We start from the raw sequence: 10461 nt of genomic DNA, 5'->3' as shown, positions 1-10461 counted from the left end.
GCGTATCCCTTTTCGACTGGAGATTCTCGTGCAAAAAGGGGACGGTAATGTTAAGTCGGGAAAAAATAATAATAGTAATAATCACGCTTTCGGGGTCACCACTGAAGGCAAGCGTCCCCAGCCAGCACGATCCTCCCCGCAATGAGAGACAATGACGGACTCTCCCAAGTTGGGAATAAAGCCAAGACAGAGTGCGGGTGAGCTTAAATGGGAGTTTATCAATCAGAATAGGGCATGCAAAGAACTCTGCAAACTCCGAGAGCGCTCTGTCTGACAATAGCAAAGACAGGCGTATATATTTACAAAAAACGTCATAAGAACCTACATGCTATAGGGGGCACAAGTTCAATGGGATTGGGTGGTGATGACTAGCTATAGGTGCTGCTGCAATGTGGTTGGCCTTGACTGGAGGACGTCACTGGTCAGCCTCGTGGGTTGGGCTGGGCCTGGCAGGTTGGCTGAGTTCATCCGGGCGGTGTTGTTGAGCCATCGCGGCCAGTGTCAGAGATGAATGTCTTTTCCTGACTTATTTGCCCTAGGCCATGCACACCGCAGTCATTCACTCATTGCAATATTATCTTCTTTAGTAAATCTTCCAATAGGTTATTCTACAGGTTAGTGCAACACAGGAGGAATGCACCTTGTGAGGGGTGTGATGGTAATACGTCAGGACATGGTTACCAGTGTCCTGTTGACCGGGGCCATAGGTCGAGGTGCTAAGCTTCAGGGCCTGGGACGGGCGGTACAGGTCATTCTGTCTTGTTAGAAGTTGTTATGGATGTGCCGCTGTGTGTTGTCAAAGTATTGGGTGTCCTGATTGCACAGGGCCATAAGTCTAAGATGATCCGGTGGGTTGTGGGGTTTACGAGGGTTTAGACATACACACATGACAAGTGCATTCTCGCGCATCCTTCACATGAGCCCTCTGTATGGTTACATTCGTCTTCTCGTGTACTCTAGCAGGATTAGTTCGGTTATGGCGCAAAACCATGAAGTGTAAGTTCCCCAGTGATACACGTAACAAATAGATCCCTGGAACGCTCCTTCATTATTAGTACCCAACTGCAGGGGTGTGGGCTCGCCATTGCTTATATCATGGAAGCATGCTTTCTATGTTTATACATTTTACAGGTTTTTGTAATATAAGGGGTTTTGTGGAGAAAAGCATACTTTGCAAGTGGTCTTGGCATTAATATGTAGAGACTTTCTGCCATCTGATGACCATTTTACCGTTCTTTTCATCGCCCAGGCCTGCTGGCCGGGTCACGCTGGGAGCGATGATACACTGCGGAAGTTGAACTGTTACAATGTTAGTATCTTATGCTAGCTCATGTCCGTCTTGTTCGTGGGAACGGGCTCACAGCGGATCTGCCAGGGTGCTGCGGCGACAGGGATAACTGAAACTCTCCGAGGGTGGGAGCCGCGCTACAGTGCGCTGAGCTCGCACCATCTTTAGTAGACAAAATGGTTTCTAAGGCCTAGCTAAATTCAATACTTGCGGGCAATGTCTTCAGCAGGTGAGCCATCCACCACCTGGGCGCTGGTGGTAGGAGGGGACACACGATGAGCCATGGCCCTCACCTGGGGTGGAGGTGTAGGCAAGGGGGGTCTTTTGGACCACTCCTCCCCTACACTCTGCATCAAGTGCAGGGGTTAACGCTCCATCAACTGCCTGAAAGATAGTACTTGCATTAGTAAGGATTACAATATTGAAAACATAACACACACTTGGGGTCGACCGCACAGGTACATATCAATGGCTAACCACGAATGAAACATTGTGTAGAACAATCAAACGACAAGTATTCCAGCTCTGATGATCTAGTTCGATGGAGCTGTCAATATCCATACCTCGTGCTGCTGAAGAACATCTAGGGATGTTGTCAATGTGGTGGACGCTTCAGCATCTCCCTGAAAGACAGTACTTGCATTACTATGGATAACACTAATCATAACTAAAAACAAACACCAGTGGACGATAACTAAGGTGTATATCAATTGGAAAGCACTAACCAAACATTTGGTAAAATAATTACACGATACAATAAAAATATTACTTGACATGCATAAAACAAGTCTGTAGCGGTCAAGGGATAGTCAAGCAGTTGTAAAGGTAAATTATTGATTGAAAATGAAATGCCAATATTAAAAATTGCCATGTAAGAAGACAGAATACTTGAGAGTAATGCTATTGAAAATTCCCTGTGCCCATATATAGATTTCGTTTGTGGGTTATGAAATCGAAAAAGAATATATTGATAAATGTCATTATTCAAAAAGCTATACACTCATATCAATGCCGAAAGTATTACAAGGGACACAACACCTAAAATATCAATGAATCCATTCGGCTACCTACACACTACTGCAAGGCCTAAAGCTAAATCCGGACACTTGACTCACCAGTGGCGGAATGTGGACGAATAGAGTGGGAATAGCGTTCGCGAGCAATTTTCGTGTCGTTCACCGTTTATTCTTCTTTGTTACCCAAGATGTTGTGTACATGTTCGAGGAAAAGTGCCGGCTGCAGATGCGGTATCGATCACCCCTCTTGTCCTCTAAGACTTATTGGACTCTACTTTCCAGCTCATCCAGTGGATATCCACAATGTCTGGCCCATTCTCTTATTCGATCAATAGTTTTCGGGAATACATGCATTGTAGTGCCTTCAGATTTAGCATGGGTCTTCGAAGGGCAACCGCTAATCGAACAGGCAGGGATTGTTGAAAATTCTGAAAAGTAAATATCAACATTATTATACAATCTTGATGAATAAAAATGTGACACAAAAGTAAATTAACCATACAATGTTCAATGCAAGGTTTGTTTTGGTCGCAGGAACTATACCAGTTCATCATGTGCGGCTTAGTATTTGCATAAATTGCAGAAATGTATAAATGATGTGACTAAACTCTGAACATGTGACTCGTCCCTTGGATGTTCTGTCTTGCACGAGAAGGAAACATGCTTACATTATAGACTGGACCCCCGAAGGATGCAATTCGATGACAATTGACACAGATGAAAATAAATAGATCTATTGATAGCATAACAATAGAAACTCAAGTCAATATCAATGAGACCAATGAACATAGCACTATTGAGTACTCTACTCGCAAATAGATAGAAATTAAAAAATCAACGAAATATGACTAGGATACATGGCCTTACCTTGACCAACAAACAGTTGGATTCAGCAAGCAGAGCAGTATGTTGCAGGAGAACAGGTAGATGGCCACAGGTAGCACACTGACGAGTTTGCTCGAAGCGGTCACAGAAGTTCACGGATAGCACGACGACGAGCAGATTAGCAAAGATCTCAGTGGTTCTCAGGTAGCACATTCAGGAGTTGACTTGCAAAGCACAAAGATGGTCTCATGAGACATATCAAGTGGTTTATAAAGTATTACAAACAGGGGTGTGTTTGTGAATGAATGGCGTGTGTATGTCGTGGTATTATGTGGTTTGCCGGGGGCCAGCGTGAGGGGGGGGTCCTGGCCAGACACACGGGGTCTGAGGAGGCCATGTGAGCAATGGGCCCTTGGCGTGGGATACCTTTTGAAGTGTACATGCTGTTTGGCACCTTGGCCGTTCGCGCCCCTGACAGCCCCCCATGGCAGCGCGCATCCACTGGCGCGAACCGCCTTTGATAGAGGGGGGTGGGATGGATGGGCCTGGGGCATGCAGATAAGGCACAGGAAGACTGCTGAATGGAGACACACTTATGTGGATTGCAGGGGGGTGGCCTACTTCAAGGGGGAGCCCTGCCTGGAGACACAGAGTCTGAGGAGGCCATGTGAGCGATGGGCCCTTTGCGTGGGGTACCTTTTGAAGTGTACATGCGGTTTGGCACCTTGGCCGTTCGCACCCCTGACAGCCCCCCATGGCAGCGCACATCCACTGGCACTAACCGCCTTTGATAGAGGGGGGTGGGATGGATGGGCCTGGGGCGTGCAGGTAAGGCACATGAAGACTGCTGAATGGAGAAACACTTATGTGGATTGCAGGGGGGTGGCCTGCTTCAAGGGGGAGCCCTGCCTGGAGGCACGGAGTCTGAGGAGGCCATGTGAGTGATAGGGCCTTGGCGTGGGATACCTTTTGAAGTGTACATGCTGTTTGGCACCTTGGCCTTTCGCGCCCCAGACAGCCAGCCCCCCATGGCAGCGTGCATCCACTGGCGCGAACCGCCTTTGATAGAGGGGGTGGGATGGATGGGCCTGGGGCATGCAGATAAGGCACAGGAAGACTGCCGAATGGAGACACACTTATGTGGATTGCAGGGGGGCGGCCTGCTTCAAGGGGGAGCCCTGCCTGGAGACACGGAGTCTGAGGAGGCCATGTGAGCGATGGGCCCTTGGCGTGGGATACCTTTTGAAGTGTACATGCTGTTTGGCACCTCGGCCGTTCGCGCCCCTGACGGCCCCCCATGGCAGCGCGCACCCACTGGACTTGTTGTTATGGACTTTTGTTTTTGTTAAACTAACCACTTTTTTATACTTTATATAGTTATACTTCGCCTTTGATAGGGGAGGGGGAGGGGGGTGGATGAATGGATGGGCCGGTGGGCGTGCAGACAAGGCACAGGAAGACTGCTGAATGGAGGCACACTTGATTGAAATTGAAACAACCATTGTTAAAATATATGTGGTGTTTTATTTTGTTTCTTTTTTTGATGGCACAAAAATACAAAACTTTACACATTGTAGAGGTCAGGTTGCAGCACAGCGAGGTAAAATACCCTCTACTGACTGCTGTCACTCGGGAAAGTTTCTCTTATGGCACGAACGGCACAGGCGGGTATTACTCTTCGAACGCGGTGTCCAAGCCTCCCGTGAAGCCACCATGTAAGGAATGATAGGCCACCAGCCGGTACCACCTCTGAAAAATAATGATACAAACTGTTTTTAATGACCAAGATAAGTTGATTAAACGTTGGTTGTCAATGACAATTCTTGTAACTAATGGCATTCTGCTCGGACAAATGCTATCTAGACACTGCACACTATTGAACGACTTTCATGCGTTACAGTGATATGTAGATGTCATTTTGGATATACGAGACGACCATGAAATAGTAGTGGCATCACAAGCAGATTATACTTACTCGTTACTCGGATTACGAGGACGAACAGTTGCGCGAAGTTCGTGCATAAGCATCATCATTATCGTCAACACGGACCGTGTGAGGCAGCTCGGTGATGCATTGTGGTCGTGGCTCGCCTTCCGAAATGTAGGCCACGCATCCCGAGTTTTCACAGCAGCAGCAGTTCTCCTCCTTGGTTGGCATTAGCTCGCATCGATTGCATGTGCACCAGGTGGAAACACCATCCATGCGACTAGGTCCAGTGTCTTCATCCATTGATTCGTCCTGCCAACTGCCGTCCGAAGCCCCATCGGTTTCGCGTGTTTCCCTTTCCTGTAGTTCCTCCTCGGTATACTCCTCGGGCTCGTACATGTAGGGCATTATTGTAGCTATTGTGTGGTAAACAAACTAAAATAATCTATAGCGATGGTACAGGTGTTCACATGGACTACAAGCGGTGAAGGTAGCTGAACAGAGCACAGAAACGAGTCACAGAAAACTCAAATTAACACAGAGAGAGGAATGGAATCGAAAATCTGCTGCTGCGTGTTGTGAAACAGTCTGTTTATACTTATTGAGGAAAGAGGCGTCTTGCCATTTCCATGGCGACACGTCATTAGCTGAAGCGCAGCGATTGTTGACACGAGATGTGCTTTGGCGTTGTGAAATGGGCAGTACGCGTCTACTGATGACAGACTCAGAGGCGGGGGATATGATTTAGTGCCGCAAAAGCAGGCCAGCCAGGGCGATGGGGCAAGTGATAGGATTATCACAAAATGGCAGCACCCTGGTGCCTGTTTTCGCGTGCGTTTAATGGACGAAAACTCGGGTAAGGTCCATAGGAAATTTTTCTAAAATCGAGTGATTTAGGCTTAAAAGCACATGGCCGACCTGCAGGGACAATAACATATTTTGACTGAACCATTCCTTTAAGCTAGATCCTAAAGCTAGGGAGCAAGTTACAGTTCTAGATGACAAGTGTAGGGGGAATGGGAGTAAAACGTCCCTCATTTGCTTGCCATTGCACATGGTGTCTACAAGTGCTCCTATATCACATTCAGTTAAAGTCGAATACCATCCCCAAGATATCCAAAGTTGCAAGTGTGCCTTTAGCTCTCTAGGATGCCATGAAAATAGAATGACAAGGCTCTGCGACGAGAGAATTACGGGCAGAGGTAATGTGGTGGAAATGACTTTCTCCAGATGGTTTTGAGGCCCAAAGCAAGTAGGGAAAGTTGACTGTGTATCAACCTCACCAAATCTGTTCTAGTGCAAAGGCAACCTTTGCCCAACATTCATGATTTATTGAGGAAGTTTGGTGATAGCAGTTTCTTTGCCAGATTAGATTTGACTTTCCTCTCGCATCAAATTAAGCTTTACTTGGGTTCTCAGACATTGATAGCGTTGGTCACCTATGGAGTTTTCCAGTTTATGCAAATTCTTTTTGACCTGGTTTTGATCAATTCAGTTTTTCAGCTGGCGATGTTCAGAAAATGTGAAGGTCACAAGACTGTTTTGTGTTTTAGGGTGATGTTCTGGTTACAGAGCTTCTGTGAAGGAACATGATGAAAACATGGAGTATGTGTTGAAGGTTCTACATGACCAGCATTTTATCATTTGCAGGAATGGAACACATGCCACTTTACGATGTTGCAAACAAAGTACCTGGTACACTTCATAAGTGGTGAAGGGGTTAACCCCAAGGAAGTCTAGTGAACACTGTTAAAGAAGCTGTTTTAGGAATGGTTGAGAACTACCAATTGTGTGTACCCATCGTTGCCAAGAGGACAAGCAGTGTGATAGACTGAGTAAGAAAAAAAGTGGCCTTTAGATTATCTGATGCTTGCCAAAGGTAATTTGGGAAGGTAAAATGACAGACAGAGGTGTCAGAATGTTAGGACATTTGTCCCAAGATTACCGACAATTCCCATGACAGATGCAATTGATTGTGGTTCAGGTTCTGTGCTTTTGCAGGAGCACACTGTGGCCTATGCTTTCAGGATGGTAATAGAACCTGACAAATGGTACACAGTAATAGTAAAAGAAGCCAACATGTGTTTCTGGGCTATAGAGTCAGTTAGGTCTTTCTTATGGGGAACATCATCTATCCTCTGCTCTGTTCATAAACAGCTGAAATCTATTTTTTTAAAATAAGGGTCCGAGTAGTGTTCTGCAAAGGATAGTGAGCTGGGTGGCAATAACACGGTGCAGTAATTTCAAAGTTAATTACCTTCCAGGTGAATTGAATACATTTGACGATGATCCCATGTTCATGTACAGGAAGAGGTACAACCCATCTGTTGGGATGAGTTATTGTATATCATAGATGAGGGCATATTGAGTAAGGAAGTACAAATAACTGAACACAGTTGGATAGTGTTTTGCAGGAAGTATGCACATTTGTGGAACAGAGGTGGCCTGATAAGGTTAATTCTATAGAAAGGCATTAGGAATTCTGGACCGTGGCAGAACAAAATAGTTACAAGGATAACATGCTGTTCAGGAGGGGCAGAACTGTGATTTCATAGGGTGTCGTTCAATAATTTATTGATTTAGCACTTGTAGGTCACTTGGTATTACTAGGACAAAGTTGTTGCAACGGGCTGACTATTGGTGACACGGATTTGATATGCAGGAGCAATCTGAGATGTGCAAGATTCTGACATTCTGAAAATAATCTGCAAGTTAAGGACACAGTCCCTCGGCCATATGATGTTCCCTGGTCGATCAATGTAGGATTACGCTTTGCTTTGGACATCCTGGTCCTGTGAACCTGGAGTGTAATTTTTACGTATGTATGGTGGATGTTTCCTGCAGATCGGTGGAATACAAGTTAGTACGCAAAGTGACATCTGATGGGGTCGTAAGGTTTCTTGATCATGTGTTTGTAAGGGAAGGTCTCCCTGTAGTGCTCATGTTGGATAATGGATCATAGTTGTGTACCAGGGCAATGCAGCTTTATTGGCAAAGTAATGGAATTGTGCATACATTTAACTAAATGTATCACCTGGAATCAAATGGTAAAGTTGAAGGAGTGAATAGGGCTTTAACATAAGATACATACATTACAAATGCCAGGGATAGACTTGTGAGGCTAGAAATCATACATGTGTAGTGGCCATGCAGCTCTCGCCTCATGCTGCTATCTGTAGAATGCATGTCGAATTGTTGAGAGACAGAAAAGCCATTTCAAAGCTGTGCCCATCAACGTTGAACCAGTCGAGGATGGGGGGTGCTTATCCCCACCGTTTCTGTACACATCTGCAAGATAAGAAGTATCAGTCAGAGCCATTTGCCAAACAGAGATGAGTAGGGGCAGCGTGCATCAGAGTGGGTGACATTGTGAGAGGAAAAAAAGCCATGCATGTGCCGAAGACCCTAACTATCTTTATTGTAGGGAGGATTAGAGACTTCATCCTAGAATCAGACAATGGTCAGGTATGGCATAAAAACGAAGTGTTAAAAGGCACATAATGTTAGTACCAGTTGTTTATATCCAGCATAGCTTCTTCCACTGTTTGTTCTTCCCCTCCCACATTCCATCCCTTTTCTCATTTTTGATCTTCTCTCAACCTGTAACATTTGGGAGAGGTGTGTGATGTGTGGTAGCTAGAAGTGTTAAAGCAATAGAAATATATACTATTGACTGGTGCTGATGTAATGTCCAACCCTTGTTTTTGGGGTTCTGTTTAAGGTATTTGGTGCCCATTCTGGCCTGTCCTCAGGGGGGAGAAGTTGTATTACTTCTGATGTACTCAAAGCTGTTGTACCAGATTCATTGCGTTGCACCTCACATTTACAACATCTTTGCATCCTGTTGATGTAGCTGGTTTGCTATGCTATGTTATACAGGACTTCTATGCTATGCTCGGCAGGATTTCTATGCTATATTATGCTACACTATGCTGTTTAATGCTATGCTATCATATGTTATGCAACGCTAGTCTGGGTTATGCTATGCTATGTTATGCTATGATATGCTATATTAGGCTCTTGCATACAGTTAGGCCTCAGACCCTTCATGTCACCTCCCTCTGCCTCCCTCTGCTTCCACTGGACGCAGCACCCGGGACAGGTCCAAACTCCACCCAGGGCAGAGGACACGCCAGACCTTCCCTTTGGCTTATTCTTTTCAAGTATAGCATTAGCCACATATATGGGAGATAACAGTAGGGTTTCTGCAAATGATGCTTATTCATAATACAACACAATGTCCCTGCAGGGCTGCATCACAACATCACAACTGAGATGTCGAATGTCTGCAATATTGTAGCAAGTAATAACCCCATTGTGAAAGTACAGAAACATGTAGTGTTTGCCTATGATATGCTATATAAACCGCCACTCTGGGGGGTGTGGGGCTAGAGAGAGAGCTCTGTGTGCCAACTACCTGAACACTTGTCCTGCTGTGTTCCTGCTTCCCCACCGATAATGTCTCTGTAAACTGTGTATTTGCTGCCTAATACAAGAAGCTTGATTTACCATCAGTCTGTGTCTCTCCCCTTATTTGCTTATTTTGCTTAGTTGCTGCAAGCTGAGGCCGGCCCTTGAGAAGGGGCCTGCTCTTGGCCACGACTACGAAACAGAAAACTGCAATTCCAAAGTTAGAATCCAGGCTTTCCGAAAGACAAGAGGACAAAGGGCACCAGGCCTCATTGCAGTACTGAGGCTTTGCATGAGCTTATTTTATGACTCCATGTTAGTCATCCCCCAGTCAGGACAATGCAGCTGGAGGTGTAGAGGATGGAGCACAGCTCAGTTGGCCAGTAGTAGAACATGAAATATTATTGAACAATTCTGCTCCTTCTTTTAGCACCTGCATTTAATTTACCTCTTGTTACATATTGTTTTTTATGTTTTACAATAGCAAAGATGTCAGTCAATCAGTACCTAAGCCGGTATTGTTGGGCAACTGTCCATTGGCTCTATTGTGTTTACAGTGAAGAAGAAAATCAACAAAATGAAACAAATAATCGTCATTGCTTGCTTTTTTTTTTAGAGCAATGCAAAAAGAAAAAAGGCATTAAAGGAGGTGAGATGCAAATTCAGGCACCTCAGAGGGGAGATCATTGAAATCCATATTCTACCAATGGCAGGACGATGCAGCTAGTAGACGTGTACGTTAGGGTAGACACAGCCCAGCATGTAACCTTACATCACCACGTGCTTCAGCGCCATCTTGGCTAATCACAACATCATCCTAGGCTTTCAATTCATTTCTTTGCCAAATGCATTATGTGATGTGTTGCTCTAATCAAAATAAAAGACAATGGGCCTCATTAGGACCCTGGCGGAGAGGGTTTTACGCCAGCGTAGTGCATGGCGTACCTCTCCGCCATACTACGAGTTCCCGTAGCGCCATGGAGGTTTTCTCCGCC

Source organism: Ambystoma mexicanum, chromosome 11 (assembly GCF_040938575.1).
Source record: "Ambystoma mexicanum isolate Mex_15411 chromosome 11, UKY_AmexF1_1, whole genome shotgun sequence".
NCBI classification, from domain to species: Eukaryota; Metazoa; Chordata; class Amphibia; order Caudata; family Ambystomatidae; genus Ambystoma; species Ambystoma mexicanum.
The sequence above is the reverse complement of the archived record's forward strand: the minus strand, read 5'-3'. Positions refer to the sequence as shown.